The following is a 16,392-nucleotide window of genomic DNA, read 5'->3' as shown; positions in this document are numbered from 1 at the left end:
CGAGACGAACTTGTTAACCTTGTAGTTTGCAGCGGGCGCAGTGTCAACCTGACACCCATGTGCAACCAGTTTGAACTCTTATTGGCTGCCGACTGCGGTCCCGAAGAGTACTGAATAAATGCGCATCAGTGTGCTACCCTGAGCAGGGAACACGATAGCATGGAGTTTCTAACACGGAGCAAGGTGAAGGTGACGCTACTATGCAGGACCGCCCCTGCTCAGCTTCAGAGATCAGATGAGAACAGGCTGGTATGGCCATAAGTGAGAGGCTTCCTCGACAACGGGGTTCATGTACATACTGTAACCCATTTATTGGGATTTAAAAAACAATTTAGAGTGAAGGATATTGATTAGTTTCTACTTTTTTTAATAGCTGCACATGACAACACAGTTATAATGCATACTTAATGCTGCAATATTCACGTCATAAACAATTGTGAGTCTTTGCACAAAAACATCTACAGGTGCTCTGTGCATGTACAGTGATATTGATGTAACGCTTGAAGAATTTGACATTACTACATGAGCGGAAGAGCTCTTTGCGCAAGACTCACTAACCATCCTATTGGAAAATGAGCTTAAAGAGTGCCTCACATCCGTTTCAACATTTAAACTGTCATTTGTGTGTTGAAGTGCAAAAGCTCACGGCACCTGGTATTCCCAGGCGGTCTCCCATCCAAGTACTGACCAGGCCCGACCCAGCTTGGCTTCCGAGATCAGACGAGATCGGGCGTGTTCAGGGTGGCGTGGCCGTAAGCGAGAGACTGCTTCACAAACAGCCTCTTTATACATGCTGTGATGACACAGTCATGCTTACGTTTTTTTAATGTCCTGTATATAAGTTGAATTGTCCAAAGCACAAAAATGTTGCACTTCCAAATGGTCCTAACACACTGTGTGCTCTGTGTCACTTTAACACTGTGCTGTGAGAAACGAACATGTGTTATTATGGTGACGTTACCGCGGGAAAAGCATTTTTGCAGCTCAGCGTTGAAGCTGCAGTTCGCAAAAAAGGTTTGCATGTTTTCCCTGTAACATGTGAAGCTTAGCACAATACTATATTTTAAAGTGCGTGACATTTGCCAAGTATAAAAGGTCTTTTATAGCGGGCTTCTCTTGCTTACGGCCATACCACCCTGAACACGCCCGATCTCGTCTGATCTCGGAAGCTAAGCAGGGTCGGGCCTGGTCAGTACTTGGATGGGAGACCGCCTGGGAATACCAGGTGCTGTAAGCTTTTGCACTTCCACACACAAACTGCAGAGGGCGCCGCTGCTCACTCAGTGGAGGCAGCTTCAGGAAAAGCTTCATGACAACGCTCCTCATTGCATTTCGCTTTTGTGCAAAACAAAAAAACAACAACAACCAAATATTTAGGAAATACACAAACTTATTTATTCTGTAAATGTACAAAATCTCTGTGGCTAGTCCGTCTGGCCTCAGTCGAGACGAACTTGTTAACCTTGTAGTTTGCAGCGGGCGCAGTGTCAGCCTGACACCCATGTGCAACCAGTTTGAACTCTTATTGGCTGCCGACTGCGGTCCCGAAGAGTACTGAATAAATGCGCATCAGTGTGCTACCCTGAGCAGGGAACACGATAGCATGGAGTTTCTAACACGGAGCAAGGTGAAGGTGACGCTACTATGCAGGACCGCCCCTGCTCAGCTTCAGAGATCAGATGAGAACAGGCTGGTATGGCCATAAGTGAGAGGCTTCCTCGACAACGGGGTTCATGTACATACTGTAACCCATTTATTGGGATTTAAAAAACAATTTAGAGTGAAGGATATTGATTAGTTTCTACTTTTTTTAATAGCTGCACATGACAACACAGTTATAATGCATACTTAATGCTGCAATATTCACGTCATAAACAATTGTGAGTCTTTGCACAAAAACATCTACAGGTGCTCTGTGCATGTACAGTGATATTGATGTAACGCTTGAAGAATTTGACATTACTACATGAGCGGAAGAGCTCTTTGCGCAAGACTCACTAACCATCCTATTGGAAAATGAGCTTAAAGAGTGCCTCACATCCGTTTCAACATTTAAACTGTCATTTGTGTGTTGAAGTGCAAAAGCTTACGGCACCTGGTATTCCCAGGCGGTCTCCCATCCAAGTACTGACCAGGCCCGACCCAGCTTGGCTTCCGAGATCAGACGAGATCGGGCGTGTTCAGGGTGGCGTGGCCGTAAGCGAGAGACTGCTTCACAAACAGCCTCTTTATACATGCTGTGATGACACAGTCATGCTTACGTTTTTTTTAATGTCCTGTATATAAGTTGAATTGTCCAAAGCACAAAAATGTTGCACTTCCAAATGGTCCTAACACACTGTGTGCTCTGTGTCACTTTAACACTGTGCTGTGAGAAACGAACATGTGTTATTATGGTGACGTTACCGCGGGAAAAGCATTTTTGCAGCTCAGCGTTGAAGCTGCAGTTCGCAAAAAAGGTTTGCATGTTTTCCCTGTAACATGTGAAGCTTAGCACAATACTATATTTTAAAGTGCGTGACATTTGCCAAGTATAAAAGGTCTTTTATAGCGGGCTTCTCTCGCTTACGGCCATACCACCCTGAACACGCCCGATCTCGTCTGATCTCGGAAGCTAAGCAGGGTCGGGCCTGGTCAGTACTTGGATGGGAGACCGCCTGGGAATACCAGGTGCTGTAAGCTTTTGCACTTCCACACACAAACTGCAGAGGGCGCCGCTGCTCACTCAGTGGAGGCAGCTTCAGGAAAAGCTTCATGACAACGCTCCTCATTGCATTTCGCTTTTGTGCAAAACAAAAAAACAACAACAACCAAATATTTAGGAAATACACAAACTTATTTATTCTGTAAATGTACAAAATCTCTGTGGCTAGTCCGTCTGGCCTCAGTCGAGACGAACTTGTTAACCTTGTAGTTTGCAGCGGGCGCAGTGTCAGCCTGACACCCATGTGCAACCAGTTTGAACTCTTATTGGCTGCCGACTGCGGTCCCGAAGAGTACTGAATAAATGCGCATCAGTGTGCTACCCTGAGCAGGGAACACGATAGCATGGAGTTTCTAACACGGAGCAAGGTGAAGGTGACGCTACTATGCAGGACCGCCCCTGCTCAGCTTCAGAGATCAGATGAGAACAGGCTGGTATGGCCATAAGTGAGAGGCTTCCTCGACAACGGGGTTCATGTACATACTGTAACCCATTTATTGGGATTTAAAAAACAATTTAGAGTGAAGGATATTGATTAGTTTCTACTTTTTTTAATAGCTGCACATGACAACACAGTTATAATGCATACTTAATGCTGCAATATTCACGTCATAAACAATTGTGAGTCTTTGCACAAAAACATCTACAGGTGCTCTGTGCATGTACAGTGATATTGATGTAACGCTTGAAGAATTTGACATTACTACATGAGCGGAAGAGCTCTTTGCGCAAGACTCACTAACCATCCTATTGGAAAATGAGCTTAAAGAGTGCCTCACATCCGTTTCAACATTTAAACTGTCATTTGTGTGTTGAAGTGCAAAAGCTTACGGCACCTGGTATTCCCAGGGGGTCTCCCATCCAAGTACTGACCAGGCCCGACCCAGCTTGGCTTCCGAGATCAGACGAGATCGGGCGTGTTCAGGGTGGCGTGGCCGTAAGCGAGAGACTGCTTCACAAACAGCCTCTTTATACATGCTGTGATGACACAGTCATGCTTACGTTTTTTTAATGTCCTGTATATAAGTTGAATTGTCCAAAGCACAAAAATGTTGCACTTCCAAATGGTCCTAACACACTGTGTGCTCTGTGTCACTTTAACACTGTGCTGTGAGAAACGAACATGTGTTATTATGGTGACGTTACCGCGGGAAAAGCATTTTTGCAGCTCAGCGTTGAAGCTGCAGTTCGCAAAAAAGGTTTGCATGTTTTCCCTGTAACATGTGAAGCTTAGCACAATACTATATTTTAAAGTGCGTGACATTTGCCAAGTATAAAAGGTCTTTTATAGCGGGCTTCTCTCGCTTACGGCCATACCACCCTGAACACGCCCGATCTCGTCTGATCTCGGAAGCTAAGCAGGGTAGGGCCTGGTCAGTACTTGGATGGGAGACCGCCTGGGAATACCAGGTGCTGTAAGCTTTTGCACTTCCACACACAAACTGCAGAGGGCGCCGCTGCTCACTCAGTGGAGGCAGCTTCAGGAAAAGCTTCATGACAACGCTCCTCATTGCATTTCGCTTTTGTGCAAAACAAAAAAACAACAACAACCAAATATTTAGGAAATACACAAACTTATTTATTCTGTAAATGTACAAAATCTCTGTGGCTAGTCCGTCTGGCCTCAGTCGAGACGAACTTGTTAACCTTGTAGTTTGCAGCGGGCGCAGTGTCAACCTGACACCCATGTGCAACCAGTTTGAACTCTTATTGGCTGCCGACTGCGGTCCCGAAGAGTACTGAATAAATGCGCATCAGTGTGCTACCCTGAGCAGGGAACACGATAGCATGGAGTTTCTAACACGGAGCAAGGTGAAGGTGACGCTACTATGCAGGACCGCCCCTGCTCAGCTTCAGAGATCAGATGAGAACAGGCTGGTATGGCCATAAGTGAGAGGCTTCCTCGACAACGGGGTTCATGTACATACTGTAACCCATTTATTGGGATTTAAAAAACAATTTAGAGTGAAGGATATTGATTAGTTTCTACTTTTTTTAATAGCTGCACATGACAACACAGTTATAATGCATACTTAATGCTGCAATATTCACGTCATAAACAATTGTGAGTCTTTGCACAAAAACATCTACAGGTGCTCTGTGCATGTACAGTGATATTGATGTAACGCTTGAAGAATTTGACATTACTACATGAGCGGAAGAGCTCTTTGCGCAAGACTCACTAACCATCCTATTGGAAAATGAGCTTAAAGAGTGCCTCACATCCGTTTCAACATTTAAACTGTCATTTGTGTGTTGAAGTGCAAAAGCTTACGGCACCTGGTATTCCCAGGCGGTCTCCCATCCAAGTACTGACCAGGCCCGACCCAGCTTGGCTTCCGAGATCAGACGAGATCGGGCGTGTTCAGGGTGGCGTGGCCGTAAGCGAGAGACTGCTTCACAAACAGCCTCTTTATACATGCTGTGATGACACAGTCATGCTTACGTTTTTTTTAATGTCCTGTATATAAGTTGAATTGTCCAAAGCACAAAAATGTTGCACTTCCAAATGGTCCTAACACACTGTGTGCTCTGTGTCACTTTAACACTGTGCTGTGAGAAACGAACATGTGTTATTATGGTGACGTTACCGCGGGAAAAGCATTTTTGCAGCTCAGCGTTGAAGCTGCAGTTCGCAAAAAAGGTTTGCATGTTTTCCCTGTAACATGTGAAGCTTAGCACAATACTATATTTTAAAGTGCGTGACATTTGCCAAGTATAAAAGGTCTTTTATAGCGGGCTTCTCTCGCTTACGGCCATACCACCCTGAACACGCCCGATCTCGTCTGATCTCGGAAGCTAAGCAGGGTCGGGCCTGGTCAGTACTTGGATGGGAGACCGCCTGGGAATACCAGGTGCTGTAAGCTTTTGCACTTCCACACACAAACTGCAGAGGGCGCCGCTGCTCACTCAGTGGAGGCAGCTTCAGGAAAAGCTTCATGACAACGCTCCTCATTGCATTTCGCTTTTGTGCAAAACAAAAAAACAACAACAACCAAATATTTAGGAAATACACAAACTTATTTATTCTGTAAATGTACAAAATCTCTGTGGCTAGTCCGTCTGGCCTCAGTCGAGACGAACTTGTTAACCTTGTAGTTTGCAGCGGGCGCAGTGTCAGCCTGACACCCATGTGCAACCAGTTTGAACTCTTATTGGCTGCCGACTGCGGTCCCGAAGAGTACTGAATAAATGCGCATCAGTGTGCTACCCTGAGCAGGGAACACGATAGCATGGAGTTTCTAACACGGAGCAAGGTGAAGGTGACGCTACTATGCAGGACCGCCCCTGCTCAGCTTCAGAGATCAGATGAGAACAGGCTGGTATGGCCATAAGTGAGAGGCTTCCTCGACAACGGGGTTCATGTACATACTGTAACCCATTTATTGGGATTTAAAAAACAATTTAGAGTGAAGGATATTGATTAGTTTCTACTTTTTTTAATAGCTGCACATGACAACACAGTTATAATGCATACTTAATGCTGCAATATTCACGTCATAAACAATTGTGAGTCTTTGCACAAAAACATCTACAGGTGCTCTGTGCATGTACAGTGATATTGATGTAACGCTTGAAGAATTTGACATTACTACATGAGCGGAAGAGCTCTTTGCGCAAGACTCACTAACCATCCTATTGGAAAATGAGCTTAAAGAGTGCCTCACATCCGTTTCAACATTTAAACTGTCATTTGTGTGTTGAAGTGCAAAAGCTTACGGCACCTGGTATTCCCAGGCGGTCTCCCATCCAAGTACTGACCAGGCCCGACCTAGCTTGGCTTCCGAGATCAGACGAGATCGGGCGTGTTCAGGGTGGCGTGGCCGTAAGCGAGAGACTGCTTCACAAACAGCCTCTTTATACATGCTGTGATGACACAGTCATGCTTACGTTTTTTTTAATGTCCTGTATATAAGTTGAATTGTCCAAAGCACAAAAATGTTGCACTTCCAAATGGTCCTAACACACTGTGTGCTCTGTGTCACTTTAACACTGTGCTGTGAGAAACGAACATGTGTTATTATGGTGACGTTACCGCGGGAAAAGCATTTTTGCAGCTCAGCGTTGAAGCTGCAGTTCGCAAAAAAGGTTTGCATGTTTTCCCTGTAACATGTGAAGCTTAGCACAATACTATATTTTAAAGTGCGTGACATTTGCCAAGTATAAAAGGTCTTTTATAGCGGGCTTCTCTCGCTTACGGCCATACCACCCTGAACACGCCCGATCTCGTCTGATCTCGGAAGCTAAGCAGGGTCGGGCCTGGTCAGTACTTGGATGGGAGACCGCCTGGGAATACCAGGTGCTGTAAGCTTTTGCACTTCCACACACAAACTGCAGAGGGCGCCGCTGCTCACTCAGTGGAGGCAGCTTCAGGAAAAGCTTCATGACAACGCTCCTCATTGCATTTCGCTTTTGTGCAAAACAAAAAAACAACAACAACCAAATATTTAGGAAATACACAAACTTATTTATTCTGTAAATGTACAAAATCTCTGTGGCTAGTCCGTCTGGCCTCAGTCGAGACGAACTTGTTAACCTTGTAGTTTGCAGCGGGCGCAGTGTCAGCCTGACACCCATGTGCAACCAGTTTGAACTCTTATTGGCTGCCGACTGCGGTCCCGAAGAGTACTGAATAAATGCGCATCAGTGTGCTACCCTGAGCAGGGAACACGATAGCATGGAGTTTCTAACACGGAGCAAGGTGAAGGTGACGCTACTATGCAGGACCGCCCCTGCTCAGCTTCAGAGATCAGATGAGAACAGGCTGGTATGGCCATAAGTGAGAGGCTTCCTCGACAACGGGGTTCATGTAGATACTGTAACCCATTTATTGGGATTTAAAAAACAATTTAGAGTGAAGGATATTGATTAGTTTCTACTTTTTTTAATAGCTGCACATGACAACACAGTTATAATGCATACTTAATGCTGCAATATTCACGTCATAAACAATTGTGAGTCTTTGCACAAAAACATCTACAGGTGCTCTGTGCATGTACAGTGATATTGATGTAACGCTTGAAGAATTTGACATTACTACATGAGCGGAAGAGCTCTTTGCGCAAGACTCACTAACCATCCTATTGGAAAATGAGCTTAAAGAGTGCCTCACATCCGTTTCAACATTTAAACTGTCATTTGTGTGTTGAAGTGCAAAAGCTTACGGCACCTGGTATTCCCAGGCGGTCTCCCATCCAAGTACTGACCAGGCCCGACCCAGCTTGGCTTCCGAGATCAGACGAGATCGGGCGTGTTCAGGGTGGCGTGGCCGTAAGCGAGAGACTGCTTCACAAACAGCCTCTTTATACATGCTGTGATGACACAGTCATGCTTACGTTTTTTTTAATGTCCTGTATATAAGTTGAATTGTCCAAAGCACAAAAATGTTGCACTTCCAAATGGTCCTAACACACTGTGTGCTCTGTGTCACTTTAACACTGTGCTGTGAGAAACGAACATGTGTTATTATGGTGACGTTACCGCGGGAAAAGCATTTTTGCAGCTCAGCGTTGAAGCTGCAGTTCGCAAAAAAGGTTTGCATGTTTTCCCTGTAACATGTGAAGCTTAGCACAATACTATATTTTAAAGTGCGTGACATTTGCCAAGTATAAAAGGTCTTTTATAGCGGGCTTCTCTCGCTTACGGCCATACCACCCTGAACACGCCCGATCTCGTCTGATCTCGGAAGCTAAGCAGGGTCGGGCCTGGTCAGTACTTGGATGGGAGACCGCCTGGGAATACCAGGTGCTGTAAGCTTTTGCACTTCCACACACAAACTGCAGAGGGCGCCGCTGCTCACTCAGTGGAGGCAGCTTCAGGAAAAGCTTCATGACAACGCTCCTCATTGCATTTCGCTTTTGTGCAAAACAAAAAAACAACAACAACCAAATATTTAGGAAATACACAAACTTATTTATTCTGTAAATGTACAAAATCTCTGTGGCTAGTCCGTCTGGCCTCAGTCGAGACGAACTTGTTAACCTTGTAGTTTGCAGCGGGCGCAGTGTCAGCCTGACACCCATGTGCAACCAGTTTGAACTCTTATTGGCTGCCGACTGCGGTCCCGAAGAGTACTGAATAAATGCGCATCAGTGTGCTACCCTGAGCAGGGAACACGATAGCATGGAGTTTCTAACACGGAGCAAGGTGAAGGTGACGCTACTATGCAGGACCGCCCCTGCTCAGCTTCAGAGATCAGATGAGAACAGGCTGGTATGGCCATAAGTGAGAGGCTTCCTCGACAACGGGGTTCATGTACATACTGTAACCCATTTATTGGGATTTAAAAAACAATTTAGAGTGAAGGATATTGATTAGTTTCTACTTTTTTTAATAGCTGCACATGACAACACAGTTATAATGCATACTTAATGCTGCAATATTCACGTCATAAACAATTGTGAGTCTTTGCACAAAAACATCTACAGGTGCTCTGTGCATGTACAGTGATATTGATGTAACGCTTGAAGAATTTGACATTACTACATGAGCGGAAGAGCTCTTTGCGCAAGACTCACTAACCATCCTATTGGAAAATGAGCTTAAAGAGTGCCTCACATCCGTTTCAACATTTAAACTGTCATTTGTGTGTTGAAGTGCAAAAGCTTACGGCACCTGGTATTCCCAGGCGGTCTCCCATCCAAGTACTGACCAGGCCCGACCTAGCTTGGCTTCCGAGATCAGACGAGATCGGGCGTGTTCAGGGTGGCGTGGCCGTAAGCGAGAGACTGCTTCACAAACAGCCTCTTTATACATGCTGTGATGACACAGTCATGCTTACGTTTTTTTTAATGTCCTGTATATAAGTTGAATTGTCCAAAGCACAAAAATGTTGCACTTCCAAATGGTCCTAACACACTGTGTGCTCTGTGTCACTTTAACACTGTGCTGTGAGAAACGAACATGTGTTATTATGGTGACGTTACCGCGGGAAAAGCATTTTTGCAGCTCAGCGTTGAAGCTGCAGTTCGCAAAAAAGGTTTGCATGTTTTCCCTGTAACATGTGAAGCTTAGCACAATACTATATTTTAAAGTGCGTGACATTTGCCAAGTATAAAAGGTCTTTTATAGCGGGCTTCTCTCGCTTACGGCCATACCACCCTGAACACGCCCGATCTCGTCTGATCTCGGAAGCTAAGCAGGGTCGGGCCTGGTCAGTACTTGGATGGGAGACCGCCTGGGAATACCAGGTGCTGTAAGCTTTTGCACTTCCACACACAAACTGCAGAGGGCGCCGCTGCTCACTCAGTGGAGGCAGCTTCAGGAAAAGCTTCATGACAACGCTCCTCATTGCATTTCGCTTTTGTGCAAAACAAAAAAACAACAACAACCAAATATTTAGGAAATACACAAACTTATTTATTCTGTAAATGTACAAAATCTCTGTGGCTAGTCCGTCTGGCCTCAGTCGAGACGAACTTGTTAACCTTGTAGTTTGCAGCGGGCGCAGTGTCAGCCTGACACCCATGTGCAACCAGTTTGAACTCTTATTGGCTGCCGACTGCGGTCCCGAAGAGTACTGAATAAATGCGCATCAGTGTGCTACCCTGAGCAGGGAACACGATAGCATGGAGTTTCTAACACGGAGCAAGGTGAAGGTGACGCTACTATGCAGGACCGCCCCTGCTCAGCTTCAGAGATCAGATGAGAACAGGCTGGTATGGCCATAAGTGAGAGGCTTCCTCGACAACGGGGTTCATGTAGATACTGTAACCCATTTATTGGGATTTAAAAAACAATTTAGAGTGAAGGATATTGATTAGTTTCTACTTTTTTTAATAGCTGCACATGACAACACAGTTATAATGCATACTTAATGCTGCAATATTCACGTCATAAACAATTGTGAGTCTTTGCACAAAAACATCTACAGGTGCTCTGTGCATGTACAGTGATATTGATGTAACGCTTGAAGAATTTGACATTACTACATGAGCGGAAGAGCTCTTTGCGCAAGACTCACTAACCATCCTATTGGAAAATGAGCTTAAAGAGTGCCTCACATCCGTTTCAACATTTAAACTGTCATTTGTGTGTTGAAGTGCAAAAGCTTACGGCACCTGGTATTCCCAGGCGGTCTCCCATCCAAGTACTGACCAGGCCCGACCCAGCTTGGCTTCCGAGATCAGACGAGATCGGGCGTGTTCAGGGTGGCGTGGCCGTAAGCGAGAGACTGCTTCACAAACAGCCTCTTTATACATGCTGTGATGACACAGTCATGCTTACGTTTTTTTAATGTCCTGTATATAAGTTGAATTGTCCAAAGCACAAAAATGTTGCACTTCCAAATGGTCCTAACACACTGTGTGCTCTGTGTCACTTTAACACTGTGCTGTGAGAAACGAACATGTGTTATTATGGTGACGTTACCGCGGGAAAAGCATTTTTGCAGCTCAGCGTTGAAGCTGCAGTTCGCAAAAAAGGTTTGCATGTTTTCCCTGTAACATGTGAAGCTTAGCACAATACTATATTTTAAAGTGCGTGACATTTGCCAAGTATAAAAGGTCTTTTATAGCGGGCTTCTCTCGCTTACGGCCATACCACCCTGAACACGCCCGATCTCGTCTGATCTCGGAAGCTAAGCAGGGTCGGGCCTGGTCAGTACTTGGATGGGAGACCGCCTGGGAATACCAGGTGCTGTAAGCTTTTGCACTTCCACACACAAACTGCAGAGGGCGCCGCTGCTCACTCAGTGGAGGCAGCTTCAGGAAAAGCTTCATGACAACGCTCCTCATTGCATTTCGCTTTTGTGCAAAACAAAAAAACAACAACAACCAAATATTTAGGAAATACACAAACTTATTTATTCTGTAAATGTACAAAATCTCTGTGGCTAGTCCGTCTGGCCTCAGTCGAGACGAACTTGTTAACCTTGTAGTTTGCAGCGGGCGCAGTGTCAGCCTGACACCCATGTGCAACCAGTTTGAACTCTTATTGGCTGCCGACTGCGGTCCCGAAGAGTACTGAATAAATGCGCATCAGTGTGCTACCCTGAGCAGGGAACACGATAGCATGGAGTTTCTAACACGGAGCAAGGTGAAGGTGACGCTACTATGCAGGACCGCCCCTGCTCAGCTTCAGAGATCAGATGAGAACAGGCTGGTATGGCCATAAGTGAGAGGCTTCCTCGACAACGGGGTTCATGTACATACTGTAACCCATTTATTGGGATTTAAAAAACAATTTAGAGTGAAGGATATTGATTAGTTTCTACTTTTTTTAATAGCTGCACATGACAACACAGTTATAATGCATACTTAATGCTGCAATATTCACGTCATAAACAATTGTGAGTCTTTGCACAAAAACATCTACAGGTGCTCTGTGCATGTACAGTGATATTGATGTAACGCTTGAAGAATTTGACATTACTACATGAGCGGAAGAGCTCTTTGCGCAAGACTCACTAACCATCCTATTGGAAAATGAGCTTAAAGAGTGCCTCACATCCGTTTCAACATTTAAACTGTCATTTGTGTGTTGAAGTGCAAAAGCTTACGGCACCTGGTATTCCCAGGCGGTCTCCCATCCAAGTACTGACCAGGCCCGACCTAGCTTGGCTTCCGAGATCAGACGAGATCGGGCGTGTTCAGGGTGGCGTGGCCGTAAGCGAGAGACTGCTTCACAAACAGCCTCTTTATACATGCTGTGATGACACAGTCATGCTTACGTTTTTTTTAATGTCCTGTATATAAGTTGAATTGTCCAAAGCACAAAAATGTTGCACTTCCAAATGGTCCTAACACACTGTGTGCTCTGTGTCACTTTAACACTGTGCTGTGAGAAACGAACATGTGTTATTATGGTGACGTTACCGCGGGAAAAGCATTTTTGCAGCTCAGCGTTGAAGCTGCAGTTCGCAAAAAAGGTTTGCATGTTTTCCCTGTAACATGTGAAGCTTAGCACAATACTATATTTTAAAGTGCGTGACATTTGCCAAGTATAAAAGGTCTTTTATAGCGGGCTTCTCTCGCTTACGGCCATACCACCCTGAACACGCCCGATCTCGTCTGATCTCGGAAGCTAAGCAGGGTCGGGCCTGGTCAGTACTTGGATGGGAGACCGCCTGGGAATACCAGGTGCTGTAAGCTTTTGCACTTCCACACACAAACTGCAGAGGGCGCCGCTGCTCACTCAGTGGAGGCAGCTTCAGGAAAAGCTTCATGACAACGCTCCTCATTGCATTTCGCTTTTGTGCAAAACAAAAAAACAACAACAACCAAATATTTAGGAAATACACAAACTTATTTATTCTGTAAATGTACAAAATCTCTGTGGCTAGTCCGTCTGGCCTCAGTCGAGACGAACTTGTTAACCTTGTAGTTTGCAGCGGGCGCAGTGTCAGCCTGACACCCATGTGCAACCAGTTTGAACTCTTATTGGCTGCCGACTGCGGTCCCGAAGAGTACTGAATAAATGCGCATCAGTGTGCTACCCTGAGCAGGGAACACGATAGCATGGAGTTTCTAACACGGAGCAAGGTGAAGGTGACGCTACTATGCAGGACCGCCCCTGCTCAGCTTCAGAGATCAGATGAGAACAGGCTGGTATGGCCATAAGTGAGAGGCTTCCTCGACAACGGGGTTCATGTAGATACTGTAACCCATTTATTGGGATTTAAAAAACAATTTAGAGTGAAGGATATTGATTAGTTTCTACTTTTTTTAATAGCTGCACATGACAACACAGTTATAATGCATACTTAATGCTGCAATATTCACGTCATAAACAATTGTGAGTCTTTGCACAAAAACATCTACAGGTGCTCTGTGCATGTACAGTGATATTGATGTAACGCTTGAAGAATTTGACATTACTACATGAGCGGAAGAGCTCTTTGCGCAAGACTCACTAACCATCCTATTGGAAAATGAGCTTAAAGAGTGCCTCACATCCGTTTCAACATTTAAACTGTCATTTGTGTGTTGAAGTGCAAAAGCTTACGGCACCTGGTATTCCCAGGCGGTCTCCCATCCAAGTACTGACCAGGCCCGACCCAGCTTGGCTTCCGAGATCAGACGAGATCGGGCGTGTTCAGGGTGGCGTGGCCGTAAGCGAGAGACTGCTTCACAAACAGCCTCTTTATACATGCTGTGATGACACAGTCATGCTTACGTTTTTTTAATGTCCTGTATATAAGTTGAATTGTCCAAAGCACAAAAATGTTGCACTTCCAAATGGTCCTAACACACTGTGTGCTCTGTGTCACTTTAACACTGTGCTGTGAGAAACGAACATGTGTTATTATGGTGACGTTACCGCGGGAAAAGCATTTTTGCAGCTCAGCGTTGAAGCTGCAGTTCGCAAAAAAGGTTTGCATGTTTTCCCTGTAACATGTGAAGCTTAGCACAATACTATATTTTAAAGTGCGTGACATTTGCCAAGTATAAAAGGTCTTTTATAGCGGGCTTCTCTCGCTTACGGCCATACCACCCTGAACACGCCCGATCTCGTCTGATCTCGGAAGCTAAGCAGGGTCGGGCCTGGTCAGTACTTGGATGGGAGACCGCCTGGGAATACCAGGTGCTGTAAGCTTTTGCACTTCCACACACAAACTGCAGAGGGCGCCGCTGCTCACTCAGTGGAGGCAGCTTCAGGAAAAGCTTCATGACAACGCTCCTCATTGCATTTCGCTTTTGTGCAAAACAAAAAAACAACAACAACCAAATATTTAGGAAATACACAAACTTATTTATTCTGTAAATGTACAAAATCTCTGTGGCTAGTCCGTCTGGCCTCAGTCGAGACGAACTTGTTAACCTTGTAGTTTGCAGCGGGCGCAGTGTCAGCCTGACACCCATGTGCAACCAGTTTGAACTCTTATTGGCTGCCGACTGCGGTCCCGAAGAGTACTGAATAAATGCGCATCAGTGTGCTACCCTGAGCAGGGAACACGATAGCATGGAGTTTCTAACACGGAGCAAGGTGAAGGTGACGCTACTATGCAGGACCGCCCCTGCTCAGCTTCAGAGATCAGATGAGAACAGGCTGGTATGGCCATAAGTGAGAGGCTTCCTCGACAACGGGGTTCATGTACATACTGTAACCCATTTATTGGGATTTAAAAAACAATTTAGAGTGAAGGATATTGATTAGTTTCTACTTTTTTTAATAGCTGCACATGACAACACAGTTATAATGCATACTTAATGCTGCAATATTCACGTCATAAACAATTGTGAGTCTTTGCACAAAAACATCTACAGGTGCTCTGTGCATGTACAGTGATATTGATGTAACGCTTGAAGAATTTGACATTACTACATGAGCGGAAGAGCTCTTTGCGCAAGACTCACTAACCATCCTATTGGAAAATGAGCTTAAAGAGTGCCTCACATCCGTTTCAACATTTAAACTGTCATTTGTGTGTTGAAGTGCAAAAGCTTACGGCACCTGGTATTCCCAGGCGGTCTCCCATCCAAGTACTGACCAGGCCCGACCTAGCTTGGCTTCCGAGATCAGACGAGATCGGGCGTGTTCAGGGTGGCGTGGCCGTAAGCGAGAGACTGCTTCACAAACAGCCTCTTTATACATGCTGTGATGACACAGTCATGCTTACGTTTTTTTTAATGTCCTGTATATAAGTTGAATTGTCCAAAGCACAAAAATGTTGCACTTCCAAATGGTCCTAACACACTGTGTGCTCTGTGTCACTTTAACACTGTGCTGTGAGAAACGAACATGTGTTATTATGGTGACGTTACCGCGGGAAAAGCATTTTTGCAGCTCAGCGTTGAAGCTGCAGTTCGCAAAAAAGGTTTGCATGTTTTCCCTGTAACATGTGAAGCTTAGCACAATACTATATTTTAAAGTGCGTGACATTTGCCAAGTATAAAAGGTCTTTTATAGCGGGCTTCTCTCGCTTACGGCCATACCACCCTGAACACGCCCGATCTCGTCTGATCTCGGAAGCTAAGCAGGGTCGGGCCTGGTCAGTACTTGGATGGGAGACCGCCTGGGAATACCAGGTGCTGTAAGCTTTTGCACTTCCACACACAAACTGCAGAGGGCGCCGCTGCTCACTCAGTGGAGGCAGCTTCAGGAAAAGCTTCATGACAACGCTCCTCATTGCATTTCGCTTTTGTGCAAAACAAAAAAACAACAACAACCAAATATTTAGGAAATACACAAACTTATTTATTCTGTAAATGTACAAAATCTCTGTGGCTAGTCCGTCTGGCCTCAGTCGAGACGAACTTGTTAACCTTGTAGTTTGCAGCGGGCGCAGTGTCAGCCTGACACCCATGTGCAACCAGTTTGAACTCTTATTGGCTGCCGACTGCGGTCCCGAAGAGTACTGAATAAATGCGCATCAGTGTGCTACCCTGAGCAGGGAACACGATAGCATGGAGTTTCTAACACGGAGCAAGGTGAAGGTGACGCTACTATGCAGGACCGCCCCTGCTCAGCTTCAGAGATCAGATGAGAACAGGCTGGTATGGCCATAAGTGAGAGGCTTCCTCGACAACGGGGTTCATGTACATACTGTAACCCATTTATTGGGATTTAAAAAACAATTTAGAGTGAAGGATATTGATTAGTTTCTACTTTTTTTAATAGCTGCACATGACAACACAGTTATAATGCATACTTAATGCTGCAATATTCACGTCATAAACAATTGTGAGTCTTTGCACAAAAACATCTACAGGTGCTCTGTGCATGTACAGTGATATTGATGTAACGCT

The 16,392-nt window shown here is 45.2% G+C and overlaps 22 non-coding genes across 22 annotated transcripts; 11 read left to right on the top strand and 11 right to left on the bottom strand.

Moving 5' to 3' along the window:
- Positions 1-639: 639 nt before the first annotated feature.
- Positions 640-758, bottom strand: LOC146642873 (5S ribosomal RNA). Its single transcript, XR_014909821.1, has one exon. It is a non-coding gene; the product is annotated as a 5S ribosomal RNA (ribosomal RNA).
- A 360-nt stretch (positions 759-1,118) lies between these two features.
- On the top strand, positions 1,119-1,237 carry LOC146642872 (5S ribosomal RNA). Its single transcript, XR_014909865.1, has one exon. It is a non-coding gene; the product is annotated as a 5S ribosomal RNA (ribosomal RNA).
- An 846-nt stretch (positions 1,238-2,083) lies between these two features.
- LOC146642871 (5S ribosomal RNA) lies at positions 2,084-2,202 on the bottom strand. Its single transcript, XR_014909813.1, has one exon. It is a non-coding gene; the product is annotated as a 5S ribosomal RNA (ribosomal RNA).
- Positions 2,203-2,563: 361 nt separating this feature from the next.
- On the top strand, positions 2,564-2,682 carry LOC146642870 (5S ribosomal RNA). Its single transcript, XR_014909864.1, has one exon. It is a non-coding gene; the product is annotated as a 5S ribosomal RNA (ribosomal RNA).
- Positions 2,683-3,528: 846 nt separating this feature from the next.
- On the bottom strand, positions 3,529-3,647 carry LOC146642869 (5S ribosomal RNA). The gene has a single exon (XR_014909803.1). It is a non-coding gene; the product is annotated as a 5S ribosomal RNA (ribosomal RNA).
- A 360-nt stretch (positions 3,648-4,007) lies between these two features.
- Positions 4,008-4,126, top strand: LOC146642868 (5S ribosomal RNA). The gene has a single exon (XR_014909834.1). It is a non-coding gene; the product is annotated as a 5S ribosomal RNA (ribosomal RNA).
- An 846-nt stretch (positions 4,127-4,972) lies between these two features.
- Positions 4,973-5,091, bottom strand: LOC146642867 (5S ribosomal RNA). The gene has a single exon (XR_014909812.1). It is a non-coding gene; the product is annotated as a 5S ribosomal RNA (ribosomal RNA).
- A 361-nt stretch (positions 5,092-5,452) lies between these two features.
- On the top strand, positions 5,453-5,571 carry LOC146642866 (5S ribosomal RNA). The gene has a single exon (XR_014909863.1). It is a non-coding gene; the product is annotated as a 5S ribosomal RNA (ribosomal RNA).
- Positions 5,572-6,417: 846 nt separating this feature from the next.
- LOC146642865 (5S ribosomal RNA) lies at positions 6,418-6,536 on the bottom strand. The gene has a single exon (XR_014909829.1). It is a non-coding gene; the product is annotated as a 5S ribosomal RNA (ribosomal RNA).
- A 361-nt stretch (positions 6,537-6,897) lies between these two features.
- LOC146642864 (5S ribosomal RNA) lies at positions 6,898-7,016 on the top strand. Its single transcript, XR_014909862.1, has one exon. It is a non-coding gene; the product is annotated as a 5S ribosomal RNA (ribosomal RNA).
- An 846-nt stretch (positions 7,017-7,862) lies between these two features.
- On the bottom strand, positions 7,863-7,981 carry LOC146642863 (5S ribosomal RNA). Its single transcript, XR_014909811.1, has one exon. It is a non-coding gene; the product is annotated as a 5S ribosomal RNA (ribosomal RNA).
- A 361-nt stretch (positions 7,982-8,342) lies between these two features.
- On the top strand, positions 8,343-8,461 carry LOC146642862 (5S ribosomal RNA). The gene has a single exon (XR_014909861.1). It is a non-coding gene; the product is annotated as a 5S ribosomal RNA (ribosomal RNA).
- Positions 8,462-9,307: 846 nt separating this feature from the next.
- On the bottom strand, positions 9,308-9,426 carry LOC146642861 (5S ribosomal RNA). Its single transcript, XR_014909827.1, has one exon. It is a non-coding gene; the product is annotated as a 5S ribosomal RNA (ribosomal RNA).
- Positions 9,427-9,787: 361 nt separating this feature from the next.
- LOC146642860 (5S ribosomal RNA) lies at positions 9,788-9,906 on the top strand. The gene has a single exon (XR_014909860.1). It is a non-coding gene; the product is annotated as a 5S ribosomal RNA (ribosomal RNA).
- Positions 9,907-10,752: 846 nt separating this feature from the next.
- Positions 10,753-10,871, bottom strand: LOC146642859 (5S ribosomal RNA). Its single transcript, XR_014909810.1, has one exon. It is a non-coding gene; the product is annotated as a 5S ribosomal RNA (ribosomal RNA).
- Positions 10,872-11,231: 360 nt separating this feature from the next.
- Positions 11,232-11,350, top strand: LOC146642858 (5S ribosomal RNA). Its single transcript, XR_014909859.1, has one exon. It is a non-coding gene; the product is annotated as a 5S ribosomal RNA (ribosomal RNA).
- Positions 11,351-12,196: 846 nt separating this feature from the next.
- Positions 12,197-12,315, bottom strand: LOC146642857 (5S ribosomal RNA). The gene has a single exon (XR_014909826.1). It is a non-coding gene; the product is annotated as a 5S ribosomal RNA (ribosomal RNA).
- Positions 12,316-12,676: 361 nt separating this feature from the next.
- On the top strand, positions 12,677-12,795 carry LOC146642856 (5S ribosomal RNA). Its single transcript, XR_014909858.1, has one exon. It is a non-coding gene; the product is annotated as a 5S ribosomal RNA (ribosomal RNA).
- Positions 12,796-13,641: 846 nt separating this feature from the next.
- Positions 13,642-13,760, bottom strand: LOC146642855 (5S ribosomal RNA). Its single transcript, XR_014909809.1, has one exon. It is a non-coding gene; the product is annotated as a 5S ribosomal RNA (ribosomal RNA).
- A 360-nt stretch (positions 13,761-14,120) lies between these two features.
- LOC146642854 (5S ribosomal RNA) lies at positions 14,121-14,239 on the top strand. Its single transcript, XR_014909857.1, has one exon. It is a non-coding gene; the product is annotated as a 5S ribosomal RNA (ribosomal RNA).
- Positions 14,240-15,085: 846 nt separating this feature from the next.
- Positions 15,086-15,204, bottom strand: LOC146642853 (5S ribosomal RNA). Its single transcript, XR_014909825.1, has one exon. It is a non-coding gene; the product is annotated as a 5S ribosomal RNA (ribosomal RNA).
- A 361-nt stretch (positions 15,205-15,565) lies between these two features.
- LOC146642852 (5S ribosomal RNA) lies at positions 15,566-15,684 on the top strand. The gene has a single exon (XR_014909856.1). It is a non-coding gene; the product is annotated as a 5S ribosomal RNA (ribosomal RNA).
- The last annotated feature ends 708 nt before the right edge of the window (positions 15,685-16,392 follow it).

The sequence above is a fragment of the Rhamphochromis longiceps genome, linkage group LG23 (assembly GCF_057381845.1).
Source record: "Rhamphochromis longiceps isolate RC_006_pf linkage group LG23, R_longiceps_female_GT1.1, whole genome shotgun sequence".
NCBI lineage: Eukaryota > Metazoa > Chordata > Actinopteri > Cichliformes > Cichlidae > Rhamphochromis > Rhamphochromis longiceps.
This window is presented reverse-complemented; position numbering and strand designations above follow the sequence as displayed.